We start from the raw sequence: 19234 nt of genomic DNA, 5'->3' as shown, positions 1-19234 counted from the left end.
GTTTTTATATTCTTACAGACATTTGGAGACTATGTTTACTCAAAAACATGGTTTTAGACAAATTATATATTGTTTTTTTTTTAAATCAAAAGTTAACAAAACCCGGTCCGAGTCACCGAGTTGACCCGCCGAGTCACGAGTCAATAAAGAACGAGTCGAGTTCCGAGTCATGGGTTTTAAAACCTTGCTCTTTAGTTAAATAAAACCTGAAATGCTCATTCGACCTGTTGTTTCCTATCAAGAGAGAGGATGGGACGGTACAAAAACTCTGATGGAAAGGTTGTTGACAACCACCCCTCGGGCAATGACTTGGTATCCCCAGTCATCGGAGTTAGGGGATGAGACTACTAAAAATTATCCTAGGTGATAGATCCCACAGTCTTCTATAGAAGTAGGATGTATCCGTTGTCTACATATGCCTTTGAGGAATCCTCTTTCGGTCATCGACCATCTCCTTAGGAACAGACTCAACTAGCTATTCAAGGTATTTGAAAATACATGGTATAATAGACCCCCGAACTAGTCTCAGTTGTTTCTACAATTCGTGCCTTGCGCGTACCTGCAAGCCAGCTAAGTATCAAAATGAAAGTTATCTTGTTCACTTCTTGTTTGCTTTGTACTATTTGTGAATTGCTGTTTTGCTAATTGTAGTATTTACTTATGCTGATGAACTACTTATGCTAATTGTAGCATTTACTTGTGCTGATGAACTACTTATGCTAATTATAGCATTTACTTATGTTGATGAACTGCTTATATAGTTTCTCACTTGTATAAACTATTGAGCATGATAAAATTAAATGCTTACACTTAATTTTGTTCTCTATTGTCATATTTATGCACCTACCAGTTTTTTTTTTTTAGACTTACTCATTTCATGGGCACATGTGACGAATAGGTTGCGAAACAGGCGATGGTGTGATTGCAAGATGGTTCGAGATCCCACTGTTTTGCTGTTAGCTCACATCCTGTACTTTTGGGTTTTTTTTTGCAATGGTTGTTTTCAAGAAAACCAAATTTTATACAATATGATCTTATTCTGAATGAAATGGCTTATTAAAATGTTTGCAAGTTACTTCTATGTGAAAATGTAGATTTTTACACTAATGTGCCCAAGGTTGTCAACTTGCCTTTCATCTTTCTTATTCAAAGAAAATCGTTTCCGCTGATATGTTAAACAAAACTCTTTCAAAACTCTGATAAGAAAAGAATTTTCCAGCCTTTTGAATTTTAAAAAAAGGTTTATAAGTTTGAAATTTTGGGGCGTTATAGCCGGTTCTTCTTGCCTTAGTCGATGGAGGCATGTGCATCTCTAGGGTAAAAATCACTTTCTCTTTCTCATCCCCTCCATCGAAAACAGATCAAAAGGTGCATTTCTTCTCCCCCATCTCCGTAGTTTTAGTTTTAGTTTTTGCATGGCATTCATCATATCATTGCATGTAGTTATTTATTCATTGCATATTTCTTGCATTTAATTTAGTTTAATTTATTTCTTACATCTGAAAATATAAAAAAAGTAGCAAATAGTTTAGTGTAATCGTTTTTCTCGATTTGCATGACAAAGTAGATAGTCATTTTTTTAGTAGTTATTAATTTTAATTCATGTTAGTTGTTGTTGTTAGTAGAATTAATTAGTTTACTTTTATAATTTAGTTTAGATTAAGTAATGGTAATCAATTTAGGTTTTGTCGATTTTCATGTATTTGATAAAGCAGTAGCTGCGTTCTTTTTAGAATAACCGTGTTGTTCTGAAGTTTATTTCATTCAATTCATTAGGTAGTTGTAGTTTAATGCATGTTAGTTTGTGAATCGTTGATTTCAATTCAGTAGTTGCAATAGTTTAGTTTTAATTAAATACTTATTAGCCGATTCTTAGTTTTATTTAATAATTAGTTAATTAGAATAGTTAGCATAGGTTGACATTTATTATTGTCATTGTTTTTAGGTGTTGAAATCTGAACATGTTTTTGTTAAAATGTATCATTCGACAATTGTAATATTATATATATTTTATATATATAAAGGATAATACATATTCATATATGGTATATATGCATATGTATTATCCTAATTATATATATAAAATATATATTTATCTATTTATAGGCATAGGGGTAGTTTAGACATTTCACATTTTTTATGCATATTCCATTTGGAATATGTTTGTAATTTTATTTTTAGTTTTCTTTTTTATTTTTCCTTTTTTTGTGGTTTGTGCCACCTAGGGAGGCTCCCCAAAGAGTCGTTGGGGAGACCCCAACGGTCACAAATGTGACCGTTGGGGGCTCCCAACGACTCCTTTGGGAGCCCCCTTGGTGGCCCCTCTCTTGTGTTATAAATAGGGGTCTCCCCCTTTGTATTCTTCACTCCTTAGAGGAGCTTATGCTCCATTGTATGGGGTTTATACCCCCTTCTTCCTTCTTCTTCAATAATATTCAACTTATGACTTTATGTCATTTTTTTGCCCCTTGTGTGGGTTTATGTGTTAGCACATTATGTGCTTGTGTTGTTCCCTTTAATGGGTTTATTCGCACTTCATGTGCATGTGTATGAGTTCTTTATTGAACCTAATGTATTCAAAGCCACTTTCTAACAGTTTTTGTTATTTGTCATTAGTTTAATTGTTAGCTTAATCTTTAGCTTTAATTGAGCATTATAATTCGGTTAGCATTGTTTTATTTGTTATTGTTAGTGCTTACTTTATTCATTAGTTAGTTATAGTTATTCATGTTATTTATTTATGTTAGATTAGTGATTAGTTATTCATATTAGTTTAATTACTTTCTTGATCTTTAGTTACTTAGTCTCTTGTTAGTAGTTAGTTTTACTATTTTGTTAGTGTAGTAGGTAGTTACATGTTATAAGTTGTTTCATGATAGTTTATTTCATGTTTTTATGATTTTGGGAAGAAACTAACATTGAATTTCTGTGAGTTTTTTTACTTTGTTTTGTGTTTTGTGTTTTGTGTTTTGTCTTTTTATTCTTGCAGGAAAGCGTTCAGACGTACGGTGAGCCCTCGAAAGTACCCTCGAAGAGCCCTCTGAGGTCCCCTCAAAAGGCCCTTCAATCTCTTCAGGGAGCCCTCAAAAGAAAGGAAAGGTTATAGCAACAAAACAAGAGGGACTAGAAGCTCGAGCACGGAAGACATTTTCTTTTCTTTTTAGATTAGGATTTATTTTATTAATTGGGTCTGTAATAAAACCAATAATTGTTTTTTTGTAAGCCCTCCGCAGAGGGCAGCACTCTTTTATTCACTTAGTTAATTAATTAATAAGAGTCTTCACCAAGGTTTTAAAATCCGTGACTCGGAACTCGACTCGTTCTTTATTGACTCGTGACTCGGCGGGTCAACTCGGTGACTCGGACCGGGTTTTGTTAACTTTTGATTTTAAAAGAAAAACAATATATAATTTGTATCAAACCATGTTTTTCAGTAAACATATAGTCTAAAGAGTTGACAATAAAAATTGCAAGTTCAGAGTAGAAAAAGTACAAACTTCTTCATAACAAGGTTACATGGAAAAATCAAGTTACATGAAGAAACTTCTTCATAACAAGCATGTCTTTGGTATTCAATGAAGGCCCCATGTAACTGAGTCTAGAAACATACTTAAACTCAAATTTCTAAATAGAATGGTTTAGGAATTTCAGCTAAACTTCTCCAGAAGACACCCTAGCTTTTGTTAGCTCTCCTTTGATCCTTTCTAGTGATCTCACCTCATTGAGAACAACAACACATCATCTTGCATAAAAAGCCAGATTGAATTAGTTGCCACAAGGTAAAACAACAATAAGAGAATGAATCACCAGAAGAAATTCCAATTATGACCAAGGGAAATGTTGTCACATGGATACATGTACAAGCATACTGTACAAGATCAGCACAACTGGTATGATATGGGTGTTTATGTCAAAAAATAAGGATGACAGGGTACAGATTGTTATGCACAGGTGTGATACAGACTTTGTACAAAAATGTATTTTTATATACAATGAAGGATATGATATGTGTTCATAAAACAACACTCAAAGGCACCCAACACCAGAACATGAAGTACAAGCACCGATACGTGTATGCTTCACTTTTTTGTTAAATCTTTGAATCATTTTTTTTGCCAATATGTTTAATCAACACATAAAGATTGATAGATTATTGTATCTTTGAACTGGTTTGTCTTGTAATTTATTATTTATTATTAAATTGTTATTTTGAAATACCCAAAAAATCAAATTTCAAATATCCCAGAACTCGGCCGAGTCAGACCGAGTTAGGCCGAGTCAAGTTTACCCTGCTGGGTTAACTCGCTGGAGGGCCGAGCCGAGCCGAGTCAATCGAGTCACCGAGTTGACTCGGCGAGTTTTAAAACTGTAGACGATGGCCTGAACCCTAGAAATAGAGAAGAGAGAGAGAGAAGAGAGAGAGAGAGAAGAGAGAGAGACGGCTGCAAAGAAAACCTCAGAACTCATAATACGATTAGGGCCTCTCTCTATGTTAAATAGAGAGAGGCTTAAAGACCTAATTACAATACTGCCCCATTATAAAGAACTAAAGTACAAAAAAACACCTTAATGAAAGATAACTCTAATTAAACCACCTATTCTCAACACTCCCCCTCAAGCTGGAGCATAGATATCGATCATGCTCAGCTTGTCACAACATTTTGAAAAATTTGGTCTGGCAAGAGGTTTTGTGAACATATCTGCAACTTGGTCTTCCGACTTTAGATATTGGGTAGTGATATGACCCGCTTGAACCATATCCCTTACATAGTGGCAATCAACCTCAATGTGCTTTGTTCTCTCATGAAATACAGGATTGTTCGCTATATATGTTGCAGCTTTGTTATCGCACATCATGGTCATGGGAGAAGAAACCTTCACCTGGAGATCAAGAAGCAGAGTACGAACCCACATCAATTCAGCAGCTGTTTGGGCCATAGCCCGATATTCTGATTCTGCACTAGACCTCGAAACCACATTTTGCTTCTTACTTCTCCAAGAGATTAAGTTGTCTCCCAGGAACACACAAAATCCTGTGGTAGATTTTCTATCTACTACAGATCCTGCATAGTCAGCATCAGAATAGGCCACTATATCCAGAGGTCCACCTTTCTTGAACAATAACCCCTTTCCAGGAGAAGATTTTAGATATCTGAGAATCATAATAGCTGCATTCCAGTGTACCTCAGTAGGTTTGTCCATAAACTGACTGACTTTACTCACAGCTAAAGCAATATCTGGCCTGGTCACAGTTACATACAGTAGTTTCCCAACTAGGGAGCGATAGCTTTTGCTATCAACCAGTTTTGACCTTCTTCAAACAACTGAACTTTATGGTCCATGGGAATATTTGCTGGTTTAGCTCCCAACATTCCTGTTTCCTTTAATAAGTCAAGAACATACTTTCGTTGAGACAAGACCATCCCTTCACGGCTCCTGGCAACTTCTATACCCAGAAAATACCTGAGTGAACCAAGGTCTTTTGTAACAAAGTGTTTGTGAAGATGAGCCTTTGTGGCTTCAATAGCTTTCACATCATTACCTGTAAGAATGATGTCATCCACATATACCACCATAACAACTATGCCAGAGCTAGTTTTCTTTATGAATAGTGTATGATCTGCTGCTGACCTATTAAAGCCAAAACCTGACATTACTTCAAACAACTTCTGAAACCATGCACGAGGACTTTGTTTCAAGCCATAAATTGCCTTTTTCAATCTACACACCTTCTGACACTCCCCCTCAACCTCGAATCCTGGAGGTTGTTGCATGTAAACAGTTTCAGATAGGTCCCCATATAGAAATGCATTTTTCACATCTAATTGAGACAGGCTCCAACCATGCTGCACAGCTACTGAGAGAACAAGACGAATGGTACCCATTCGTGCAACAGGAGAAAAAGTTTCAAAGAAATCAATACCATATGTCTGAGTATACCCTTTGGCTACTAATCTGGCCTTGTACCGTTCAATGGAACCATCAGATTTGTACTTTATCGTATATACCCATTTGCATCCAACAATGTCAGCATCTGCAGGGGAATCAACTAGGTCCCAAGTATGCTAAGATAGTAAGGCATCCATTTCTTCTTGCATAGCCCTCTTCCAGTGAGTATGAATCTCGGCCTGCTGATAGTTTCGAGGAATAACTTCAGCAGATAAAGCTGAAATAAAAGATTTCATCTGATTTCCAATTCGGGCTTCAGAGACAAAACGAGACATGGGATATAAAGTACATTGTCGTGTCCCCTTTCGTAGAGCAATCGGCCTGTTATCATCATCATGAAGATCATTATTGTCAGTAGAACTTACCTCAGGGGAAGAAGATGGAGGCACTTGAGGAGGTGGATCTCTACGCACATATACCAATGGAGGATTATGAAATCTGGAAGAGGATGAAGTATGGTTCGGGAATGAGGGCACGGATTCCAAGGGAAAAGGGGGTATAGGTAATGGGCAAGACTCAGCTGGATCAACCTGCAGCGGGGAACTAGTATTAGAGTAATATGGAGTGGATTCCAAGAAAGACACATCCGCACTGACATACTCTCGGCGAGAAGTAGGATCATAACATCGATATCCCTTTTGATTTTTGGGATAACCTATAAATATGCACTTTGTAGCTTGAGCAGCTAATTTATCACGGTCAGGGCCAAGTTTGTGTACAAAGCAAACACATCCAAACACTTTGGGCGAGAGGGAGAAAAGAGGGGTATTGGGTTTTAGGATATGAATTGGAATTTGATCACCCACAGAAGAGGAAGGCATGCGGTTGATCAGATAGCAAGCAGTTGTAATTGCATCTCCCCAGTATAACGCAGGAACATTTGATTGGATCATAATGGTCCTGGCAATATCCAGTAGGTGACGATGTTTTCGCTCAGCCACCCCATTTTGTTGAGATGAATAGGCACAGGAAGTTTGGGGTTGGATGCCACTATCATGGTAAAATTGTAAGAGACTTTTTGATTTAAACTCGAGAGCATTATCAGTGCGAACAATCTTGACACTCGATTCAAACTGAGTCTTTATTTCAAGAATTAAAGATTTGATAATATTTTGAACATCAGATCGTTCCTTTATTAAAAACACCCATGATAACTTAGAGAAATCATCAACAATAACTAGATAGTATCGACACTGAGTCCTAGTAGGAATCTTACTAGGACCCCATACATCTGCATGAAGAAGTTCAAAGACTTTATTACTAGACTGACTCTGACTCGAAGGGAACGAACTTCGATGATGCTTGCCCAGCTGACATGCTTCACACTGAAATGATGTGGTGGAGGGAATCTGAGGAAAGACCGAACGAAGCTTTGACAATGAAGGATGACCAAGACGACGATGCCACTGAACAGGACTAAATGAATGGTCCATTGCTGCATGCACAGTACCCATTGGATGATGTAAGTAGTAGATTCCATTTTCTTCATAGCCGCCACCAATCTTCTTCCCCGTCAGCAAATCCTGAAAATGACAACCCATTGGATCAAATATTACTCTACAGTTTTGTTCTTTTACAAGACAACTCACAGAAAGTAAACTCTGAGGAAATTTTGGGGCATGAAGAGCATTTTTCAACTGTAATGAGGAGGATATAGAAATATTTCCCTGACCAACAACCGAGGAGGTACTCCCATCGGCTAATGAGACTCCAAGCTGAGCCTTAATATCCTTCAGATCTGAAAAAACAAGTGAATTTCCACACAAATGCCTGGATGCACCAGAATCAATAATCCACTTACTGTCAGTCGGATGAAGAAGATTTCCGGTTGAATAGGCAACACCAGCAACAGGAGAGGTAGAGCTCAAAGGACGAAGAGCTATCAGCTCATCATATTCAGCATGACTGAGGGTTATACTACTGTCACTTGCAGAAATATTGTCTTGTGCCTTTGTTGCCTCGAGAGAAGTAGTATTAGCCCTAGGAGTATATGACTTTGATGAAGATGAGGTTGGTCGGCCATGCTTATCCCAGCAACGATCTTCTAAATGTCCAGATTTTCCACAGAATGTACATTGAAGCTTTCATCTGCCTCCCACACCTCGGCCGCGACCTCGTCCTCTGATGTTCTGAAGATTTCCACGTCCATAACCAGATGAGACAACTAAGGCAGAAGACTGAGTCACAGGCTGAGAATGTGGAAGAGATATAGCAAGTCTGCTTAGACGGTTATATGCCTCAGCAAGAGTAGGCACATCCGACCCAGTCAACATTTGGACTTTTGCAACAGAAAATTCTGAAGATAAACCTGTAAGAAACCTAGCAACCATAGTTTGTTCTTGATGATCCTTTTGTTTCGAACAACAGAGAGGTCTGTGAGCATTAAGTCTTTCAAAAGCAGCTTTTACGGAGGCATAGTACTGGGCCAAGGTTTGATCTCCCTGCTGTAAATTGTATATTTCCTGTTCGACTTGTAGGATACGACTCACATTAGTTTCTTGTGAGTATGTATCTCGAAGATTGTCCCACATCTGTTTGGCGGTATTATAATAAATTAAACCATCTGCAATATGGGGTTCGACACTATTCATAATCCATGACATGACTATGTCATTATCTTCATCCCAAGTAACATATTTTCCCACCTTTTCAGTGGGTCCATCTTCCAACAAGATATGTTTTCTACGATGTCCAGATACCGACATCATAAATGTTCTGGACCACCTAGCATAGTTGGTTTCATTTAACCTCACAGACGAGCCGTACGAAAAGGGATTGGCAAATGCCTTATATTCTCCCATTTGTTCCAATTTTGAATCACCTTTCGAAGTTTCAGCCATACTGCAGAAAAAAAAAACTGGACAGTCTCCACACTATCCAAAAAAAAACCCTGCGTGTTACACCCACACGCCAACTGATATTCCAACCAGCAGTTGTTCACTTACGAACAATAATAAAAAAAACCCACTACAGTAGTGAGCAGCAGCCCACAAGCAGACAGATAATTCAGCACTTCAGTGATTCACAGCTAACACGACTTCTGCATATGCAGAAAAAATTTTCATAACAGGGGCAGCTCCCCAGACATATACAGTTTGACAATACGTCATTAATTTTTCCCGAGCAACACCACTAAGAGTTGGATTGCTGGAGAAAAAAAAAAGCAGGAAGTACCAGCACCAATCAAACTCCACACAGCCACGATATCACCAATCAAACTCCACACAGCCACGATATCAAGATACACAAAACATTTTCAGTGCAAAGAGTACCAGCACCAATCAAACTCCACACAGCCACGATATCAAGATACACAAAACATTTTCAGTGCAAAGAGTACCAGCACCAATCAAACTTCACACAACCACGGTATCAAGATACACAAAACAGGCCCCCAACCATATGCAAAATCACCAACAGTAATCAGACTCCCAACAGCAACTATAGCAATATCTCACAACATGTTCAGTGTATATTATACCAACAACAATCAACTCCCAACAGGTAGCCACGAAACCGAGACAGTAGGCAGTCATGGAATGATAAAAACAAGAAGCTGCAAACTCACAACAAGCATCCACGACAAGAAGCTGCGAACTCACAGCAAGCATCCACGACCAACTGCGTGATCAGATCTGTCAACAGATCCAGAAAAAAAAATTATCGCTGACCTGATTAGGTATTTTTCTTTTTACTCATTAGATCTGTTGACAGATCTGGTGGCCTCCACGATCTGATGGCCTCCACGATCGATCGAGCCTTGATCAGACTCGATCACGCTCCCACGATCACGCTCGATCACGCTCCCACGATCGGTACAGCTTTGATACCATGTAGACGATGGCCTGAACCCTAGAAATAGAGAAGAGAGAGAGAGAAGAGAGAGAGAGAAGAGAGAAAGAGAGAGAAGAGAGAGAGACTGCTGCAAAGAAAACCTCAGAACTCATAATACGATTAGGGCCTCTCTCTATGTTAAATAGAGAGAGGCTTAAAGACCTAATTACAATATTGCCCCATTATAAAGAACTAAAGTACAAAAAAACACCTTAATGAAAGATAACTCTAATTAAACCACCTATTCTCAATAAAAACCATGGTCTTCACATAGAAAATCAAATCATATTTCTAAAGCACAAAATAGATTTGTATCCTATGACTCTTTCTCTCCAAATTTTAGAGCATGATTAATAGCCCTTCACTCTTTCTATGAACCATCTCATTATAATTGTAAAGTCAACGCCTTTTACAAATTTTAGAGCATGATTAATAGCCCTTCACTCGTGCCTATTTAAAGCACGCAGGGGGAGGGTTTCTCTTATGCAAAGAGAAACCCTCCCCCGCTCTCCTCTCTCCCCGAGCCTCCCTGTAATAACCATGATTTTTATCAGATAAATAACTGTAGACTTTAAGTCATTAAGGTAATACACGAATATTTTATGGTTTTAATTATTTATTCGTAATTGGATCTTAGATAACCTATTTGGATCCTTGAAGTAAATCGGATTTTAATGAGACAATTTCTATAACACTTTAGTGAGAATTGGTATAGCTTAAGGCGATGTTCGGATCCACAATATTGCATTTGGATCTTCGATATCAGAACTTCAAATATTAATCTGGATCCTTGGATCCAGATTTATTTAAAGAGTGTATCAAGCACAATGGACCCCGGATTCATAGTAAGTTAGTAGATATTTATAATAATGTAATTGGATCCACAACATTTTTAATTCGTGTTATACTCAATATTTAATAAGTTAAATATTTAGATGTGGGTCTGGATCCTCAGATGGATCCGGATATGCCCAAGACTTGGACCCAACTGTGGCGGGTTCGGGTTCGGGTTCAGCCGAACCAAACAGGCACCCGACAGCACGTTAAAACCAAGTAAAATAAAACAAAAAAAAACAAAAAAAAAAGCAAAAGCCCTACCCGATAAAAACGAGTGTTAGGGTTCATTTTTGAACCCTAACACAGCGTGGAAGTAAGGAAGCTGAGGAAGGGGGATGCGCAGCCGCCGTGTGAAGGGGAGGGTAGCAGATCCCCTTCCGATCTTCGTGGCACCCTTCCATATCTCGCCTCCTTCCTCTCCCATTTAGCCGAACCCTCTCTCTCTCTTGGTCTCCCTCAACTCCCTTCCGTTTCTCTTTTCCTCTCCCTCCCAATTTCCTTTCTTTCTTACACCAGCCGGTGGAGAACGCACGACTCACACGAGCACGGCAGCGAGGTTACTTCGGTTTTTCCATCTCTCTCGTTCGTGTTCGTGGAGTCGGCGTGAGGAGGGCTTGGCTTCACAGCGGCTAGGGAGAAACAATCGCACAAAATTGGGGGACCCGGACTACCAAATGTGTCCTAGGTGGTAGTTCCATGTTCTTCTGCAGAAGTTAGGGATGCATCCTGTTTTGGTTTTGGCCTTTGGGAGTTTCTCTCGGTCACTGGCCGCTCCCTTGGGATTTCAGTCACAGTTAGAATGTTCGGGTTAATAAAACAACTTTGAATAATATACCCCTGAACGTTCTCTTCTGTGATGGTTGCCTCGGCCCGTGTGTACCCGCGGGATAAGATAAGATAAGAAAAGATAAACATCAATTAGAACATTCTAGGTATCACAGTGAGTGGAGTTTTAGGGAGACATGTTTATATTCTTCCAGCATGTTCTGAGCTTGTGATGAAATGAAATCCTGAAAGGTGTAGATATGAGATAATTGAATTCATATTGTGGTTGTTACATGACTATTATGCATGTTGTTGTTGTTGCATAATCCGCTTTACTTGCTTATGTATATGTCTGTTATAGTTGTTGCATAGTCTGTTTCACTTACTTTTAAGCATTCAATGGAATCGGTGGCCATGATATATTTAAATGCTGCAAATGATATTACCTTATCATGAGATGAATTTTGTACTCCTGCAATGGTTGATTTGGTCTTGGTAGTGTTTATATATTCTAGCTAGAAACTTAAATTAACAATGTGCAGTAGTTTAGTAATGTTTATATTCTCATGCTATGTTTTATTGTCCATAATTAAACAAATCCCTTGCATACTTGTTACTTAGTATATTTGCCAAATTTACAGTAATTCCTACTTAGACGTGGTAGTCTAATTCCAATCAATCTACTAATTTTTCAGGTAAAGAATAAGGTTTTTGAGCGACTGCGGGATGAGGCATCGGATCGAGATTTTTGGATTTATTGTTCCAGGGATAGTTTGAGTTCTTCTTATAATTTTAACTCTGATGATTTTCATTGATAAATGGAATGAAATAAATGTGTTGGGTTTTCTCTCCACCGTAATGTCTCGAAATACTTAACCCTATATTATTTCTTGTTTCCGCTGGAAAAAAAAAATCCTCTTAAATTTGGGTTAAAATTTCGGGGTGTTTCACTCCCTCTCTCCCGCTCATCGTGTTCCAGCAACCCCAGTCCGGTGAGCCTCTCTCTTCGTTACCCTCTCCTCCCCCTCGGTTTCCCTCCCTCTCGCAGCTCTCGCCGGAGCTCTCGCCAGGCATCACCCCACCCTATTCCAGTCCCCTCGCAAGTAACCCCTCCCCTCTCTCAGTCTCTCGCTCTCTTTCTCTCTCTCAGAGATTGAGGAGGGGTGTCGTCCCCCCCCCCCCCCGCTTCCTGTTTCCCCTCTTAGAGGACGGGGAGGGGCGCAACCCCCTCCCCTTGTACGTCGAGTCGGGGAGGGGGGTGCCTCCCCCTCCTCGTTGTCTTCTTCTTCTTGTTTTTTCGGCCGGCAGGCAGGGGCGATGCCCCTACCTTCCTGGGCTTTCCGACCAGCAGGCAGGAGTGACGCCCCTGTTAGAATACAGTTTGCATATGCGTATGGATCTGGATCCATACGCATATTATATGAAACACATGATAAATAGGCTCATTAATGGCATACTTGTAATATGTATACCTCTTTACTTTTATAAGGTTTAGGGTTTTGGAGGTCGAGCATTGTGTGCCGCCCCAGCCTTTGCGTATCTCTCTCTCTCTCTCAATCTCTCTCTCTTTCTCTCTCTCCCTGTTTCCTGTGAAGGTTGTACCAGATATCAAATCTGATATGGTATCAGAGCTTAGGTTAATTGCGTGAAGAAGTTCTGAACAGCGTGAACACCTCCTTAGCGTGATTCTTCAGCATGGATCGTGATTCTCCAGCGTGAACCCCCCCTCAGCGTGATTCTTCAGCATGGACTGTGATTCTTCAGCGTGAATAGCAAACCCAGATCGTGATTCTTCAGCGTGAACAACTCCCAGCGTGATTCTTCAGCGTGATTCTTCAGCGTAAACAGGTCTTCAGCGTGATCAGTTTCTCTTTATCTCAAATTTCATTCTACTGAAATCTGAAATCTTATCTCTATTCTGAAAGGTGGTACCTTTTCCTTCTCTTTTCTTTCAGCGTGCTCAATTTTTTTTTTGTTACCCATTTTTTTTTATTATTCTTGTTCATTGGTATTAGTTTATCCTCTTCATTCCATCGTCTGTGTTGATTTCATCTTCTCTTCAACACCAACGACTGGTTTTCAGACCTGTGTTGGTTCCATCTGCACTCAACAAAAACCGACTGCAGTTCCCTTTTTATTACAAACCAGTTTTATCTGATTCCACAAGTTTTCTTTCCTTTATTGTTGTTTCAGTGTTCTTTGTGCAATACTTTTGGTAGTACATACCTTATTCACTACTATGAATTTTTCTTCGTCATCCGGTCCCTCTGCCAATTTCTTGAGTCAGCTCGTTACAGAAAAACTTTCTCATTCTAATTTTTTGACCTGGAAGAGGCAAATCCTTCCTTTTATACAGAGTCAGGATCTCGATGAACATTTGGATGGTTTAGTTTCTATACCACCACGGCTTATTTTGCAGGAAACCAAGGATGAGAAGGGTGACACAATTACCATTTCCATTAAGAATCCAGAGTATACAGCTTGGAGGAAGCGGGATCAGTCTTTGGTTGCTTATATTACGTCAACACTCTCTTAAGAAGTGTTGGTTACTCTTTCCGATGATTGCACTGCGGCAGATCTGTGGAGTAAGATGTCTCAGACATACTCTCAGATATCAGAAGCCCGAGTTATGTACTTAAAAAATGAATTTCAAAGTTTGAAGAAAGGCTTCATGACTGTCATGGAATACATAGGCCGCTTGAAGAGCATTACTGATCAATTGGCTGTTGTTGGAAGTGCTATTGCAGATAAAGATAAAGTTCAGCAACTTCTCAATGGATTGGGTCCTGATTTTGACATGTTTACCACAGCTTTATCATGCCTTCCTCACTTGCCCACTTTTGATGACCTCCAAGCGAAACTTCTCCAGCATGAGATGATTATGAAGCAAAGGGTAGAAGGAAATGAGTCAGCTCGTCCTCATTCAGTTTTGGCCATGGACACTTCTGTAGGTTTTGGACGAGGGAATGGAGGGTATCAAGGAGGCAGAGGCCGCGGACGTTTCGGGCAGGGAGGACGTGGTATCTTACCTACACCTAATATTTCAGGAGCTTTTAATACAGGGAATCAGAGGAGAGTGCCCACTTGTTTCTTATGTAACAAAAGAGGACATGTGAAAGTTGATTGTTGGTTCAATCCACAGAATAGAGAAAAACTAAACAAAATTGAAAATAAATCAACTACTGCTGGGGACACAAAAGTGCCATCCACAGATGTGCAACAACTTTTGTTATCAGCATTGTCACAGATGACGATCAAGCAAAATGAACAAGGCGAATGGTATGTTGATTCAGGTGCCGCCTTACGGGTAATGCGGGTAAGTTATCTCACTTATTGCCTTATTTTGAAAAAGGTAGTATAGTTACGGGAGATGGAACTTATCACTCAATTAGTCATACTGGCAATGCATATATCCCTATGTCAAAGTCCTCACTTCATTTGTCAAATGTCCTTCTTGCTCCTAATATTAAAAAGAACATTGTTTCTGTAGCTAAACTTGTTGACGATATGAATTCTTCCGTCGAATTTACTCCCTCTTCTGTTTATGTTAAGGATCTACGAACGAAGGAGACGTTCGCTAAGGGGGAGCGACAAGGAAACATGTACGTCTTCAAGGAGATTCCTCCAGTGTCTTCGCCCTCAGTCCCAGTCCTTCAGTTGAAGTCGTCCAAGCATTCTTCAGTGTCTTCGCCTTCAGAGTCTTTGTTTTTTCCTTCATTAGAGGTTTTTAATTCATCTCATTGTAATAAGCCAGATATTTGGCATAGTCGTTTGGGACATTGTAGTCAAGGTTTCATTGAAAATCTTGTATCTGATGGTCTCCTTCCAGAGTCTAGTTTAAGTTCATTTTTTGATAATAATAATAAATGTTCTTCATGCGAACTCTGCAAAAGCCATGTTCTTCCCTTTCATATTATCAATAAAAGAGCTTCAAAGCCATTTGAGATTATTTGTTCCGATGTTTGGGGACCCGCACCTATTCCTTCTCTTTCTGACAGTCGTTACTATGTTGTCTTTATTGATTCCTATTCCCGTTATACTTGGATATATTTCTTAAAACACAAGCATGAAGTTTTCCAAATATTTCGGGAATTCCATTCGATGGTCAAAACAAAGTTTGCTTGTGATATTGTGCATTTACAATGTGATGGTGGAGGAGAGTATTCGTCGAACGAGTTTATTGCCTTTCTTCAAGATAAAGGAATAAGCCGACAGGTTTCTTGCCCTCATACTCCTCAACAAAATGGGGTTGCGGAGAGGAAACACAGGCATATTGTCGAGAGTGCGATGAGCATGTTACATGATAGCAATGTGCCCGTTAGTCTCTGGACAGAAGTTTTTCACACATCTGTTCATATCATCAATCGTCTTCCTATGGCACTCTTGGATCGGAAATCTCCCTATTATACTTTATTTGGGCAACATCCCTCTTACGATGAACTGCGTGTTTTTGGTTGTGTATGTTATGTACATATTGATTCATCTCTGTGAAATAAGTTTCAGGACAAGGCTGTCAAGTGCAGATTTGTTGGGTATGCAGATGAATACAAAGGTTATCGATGCTATGACCCTACTACAAAACGTATTAGGACCTCCAGAAATGTTGTTTTTGATGAACAAAATTTTTAGGTCAATGACTCTGCAATGTTGCCACCTCGAGAATTAGAAGTATATGATCCATGGATGAGCGCAGATCTTTTTGCTAATACCGGAGAAACATGTCACACAAATTGTCCTTCCTTCGGCTTGAGTAGGGAGTTGAATGACTCACAAATGCATGGTGAATTATCTCCAGTTGAGCCACCCCCAGTAGAACGTTTCTCTGGACATATATACACTAGACGGAACAAAAATACAGAGCCAAGGAATGTGGAGGAAAGCATCGCCAATGATTCGGCTCAAAGGCCGTCACGCATTAAGCATCCTATTCAACGATGGGTGAGTTATGAGACCTTCTCCCTTGATTTCCAGTTGTTTATGTCTCAACTCACAAAACAGGATGAACCCACTTGTTTTAATCAAGCTCTTCAATCCCGTCATTAGACTGAAGCTATGAATGAAGAAATGGAAGCTCTCCATGAATGCCAGACTTGGGAAATAGTCCCTCGGCCAGAAGAAAAGAATGTAGTTGGCTCAAAATGGGTTTATAAAATAAAATATAAGCCTGAAGGAAGTATTGACAGATATAAGGCATGACTTGTTGCTCGCGGATTCACACAACAATATGGTGAAGACTACGATGAAACTTTTAGTCCCGTAGTCAAAATGGGTACTATTCGTATAATCATATCCCTAACAGTCGATCAAGGTTGGAGCCTTAGCCAGATGGATGTTAAAAATGCATTCTTGCATGGAACTTTAAAGGAAGAAGTGTATATGGAGCAACCACCTGGTTATGCCGAGAAGGATCCTATTGCCTGGGTGTGCAAACTAAGGAAATCTCTGTATGGGTTGAAACAGGTGTCTCGTTCCTGGTTTGAAAGTTTCTCTATGCAGATTCAAAGTTATGGTTTTAGAAGATGCTCTCTGGATCACTCACTCTTTATTTACCAAAAGACGGACATTGTTATACTTCTTATATATGTTGATGACATTGTGATCACTGGAAGCTCAAATAGTCATGTGCAAGACGTGAAACAGTTTTTAATGAAAACTTTCAAGATGAAAGATTTAGGAGAGTTGCGGTACTTTCTTGGTGTGGAAGTTGACAGACAACAAGACACATTGACACTCATGCAACAAAAATACACTCTTGACCTTCTTGAAAGAGCCGGGATGACGAATTGCAAACCAGTCAGTACTCCTAGTGTATGACATCAAAGGCTGAGCTCTGAAGATGGTCATCTTTGTGTCAAGCCTACAACGTATAGAAGTCTCGTGGGGATGTTACAGTACTTGACCTTTACCAGACCTGATATAGTTTATGTTGTCAATCAAGTATCCCAGTTTATGCATGCTCCAACAGAGGGTCATATGGAAGCTGTGAAGCGCATTCTACGCTATTTAAAAGGAACTATAAGAGATGGACTTGTTTATCGCAAGAACGATAATCTGCATAGAGGCCATGCACTCATTACTTATACAGACGCAGATTGGGCAGGGGATCCAGATGAGAGACGATCTGTCTCTGGATATTGTGTTTATATTGGGCACAATTTAGTGTCCTGGAGCAGCAAAAAACAAAAGGCAGTGGCATGCTCGAGTACAGAGGCTGAATACAGATCGATGGCTGCAGGCACATGGATTAGACACTTATTGAGTGATCTTGGGGAGACAATTATTCGATCATTTCTTTTATGTGACAATCAAAGTGCAATAAACATTTCATGTAATCCTATCCAGCATAGCAGAACGAAGCACATTGAGATTGATCAACATTTCATACGGCAGAAAGTCGAGATGAAGGAGATAGAACTACGTCATGTTCGTACAGAAGATCAAGTGGCAGACCTGTTTACCAAGGGATTGACATGACGTCAATTTTGGCTATTAAAGAGCAAGTTGTACATGCTCCAAAATCACGTACAAGTTGAGGGAGGGTGTTAGAATACAGTTTGCATATGCGTATGGATCTGGATCAAGATCCATACGCATATTATATGAAACACATGATAAATAGGCTCATTAATGGTATACTTGTAATATGTATACCTCTTTACTTTTATAAGGTTTAGGGTTTTAGAGGTCGAGCATTGTGTGCCGCCCCAGCCTTTGCGTATCTCTCTCTCTCAATCTCTCTCTCTTTCTCTCTCTCCCTGTTTCCTGTGAAGGCTGTACCAGATATCAAATCTGATAGCCCCTACCTTGTGTGTTTTCGACAGGTAGGGGCTAACTCATTTTTTGGGCAGGCACCCTGCCTCTTTTTTTTAGTTAGGCAGGGACGAAGCCCCTGCCTCCTTGGTTTTTCGGCAGGCAGGGGTGAAGCCCCTTTCTCTCTTGTTTCCGACAGGCAGGGGCGAAGCCCCTTCCTCCTTTGCCTATCTTCTTTTCCTACAAGGGAGGGGTGCCACCCCCTGCCTTTTTCTCTTTTTACAGAGGGGTGCTGCCCCCCTCCCCTTTTCTGTCAGGACGAGGGTCGGCGGACAGGGGCTGCCCCTGCCTCTTCAGCAAGTAGGGACGTGCCCCCTGCCCCTGCTTCTTTTTTTCCGGACCGGACAGCGGGTAGGGGATGCGCCCTTGCCCCTTCCCTTCTCTCTCTCTCTCTCTGTTGATCGATGGGCAGGGGCTGCGCTTCTGCCCCTTCCTCTCTTCTTTTGTTAATCAACGAGCGAGGGCGCAACCGTGCCCTATTTGGGGTCTCGACCCCCTTTTATTTTCGAGCATTTTTATGAGGTTAAGTTTTTACCTTTTTGTTTTTTCGCAGCTTACGCAATGGATCCCGTTCGCGCCCTAAGGTCCGATCCTTTTGCCACTTTATATATATATATATATATATATATATATATATATATATATATATACACGCTTTTAACTCAAGGACGCAGTTTTACGATCCTTGTCATTTTTCTGTCATTTACCGCTTTCTGTCTTTATTTTGTTGTCGCGCTTCAATGCACAGGCTTTTGCTTTCGCATTTACTGCTTTCTGTCTTTACTTTGCCGTCGCGCTTTATTGCACAGGCTTTTGCTTTCGCATTTACTACTTTTTGTCTTTACTTTGCTGTCACGCTTTAGTGCACAGGCTTTTTGCTTTCGCATTTATTGCTTTCTATCATTTCTTTGCTGTCGCGCTATGTGCACAGGCTTGAATTTTGATAAATGTGATTACATAAATGCAACCTCGCAGGACGCGCAAGAGCATATATTGTTTTCGCTCTTTTTGAAAAGACGCGAGTTTGCGTATGTTCTTA

At 40.0% G+C, this 19234-nt stretch overlaps 1 protein-coding gene across 1 annotated transcript in view; it reads right to left on the bottom strand.

Moving 5' to 3' along the window:
- The window catches only part of LOC149848826 (alpha/beta hydrolase domain-containing protein VTE7-like), an 83037-nt gene that overhangs the window by 49568 nt on the left and 14235 nt on the right, over positions 1 to 19234 (bottom strand). The gene's annotated exons all lie outside the window — the stretch shown is intronic.

Source organism: Nuphar pumila, chromosome 1, assembly GCF_984573655.1.
Source record: "Nuphar pumila chromosome 1, dmNupPumi1.hap1.1, whole genome shotgun sequence".
Lineage (NCBI taxonomy): Eukaryota > Viridiplantae > Streptophyta > Magnoliopsida > Nymphaeales > Nymphaeaceae > Nuphar > Nuphar pumila.
This window is presented reverse-complemented; position numbering and strand designations above follow the sequence as displayed.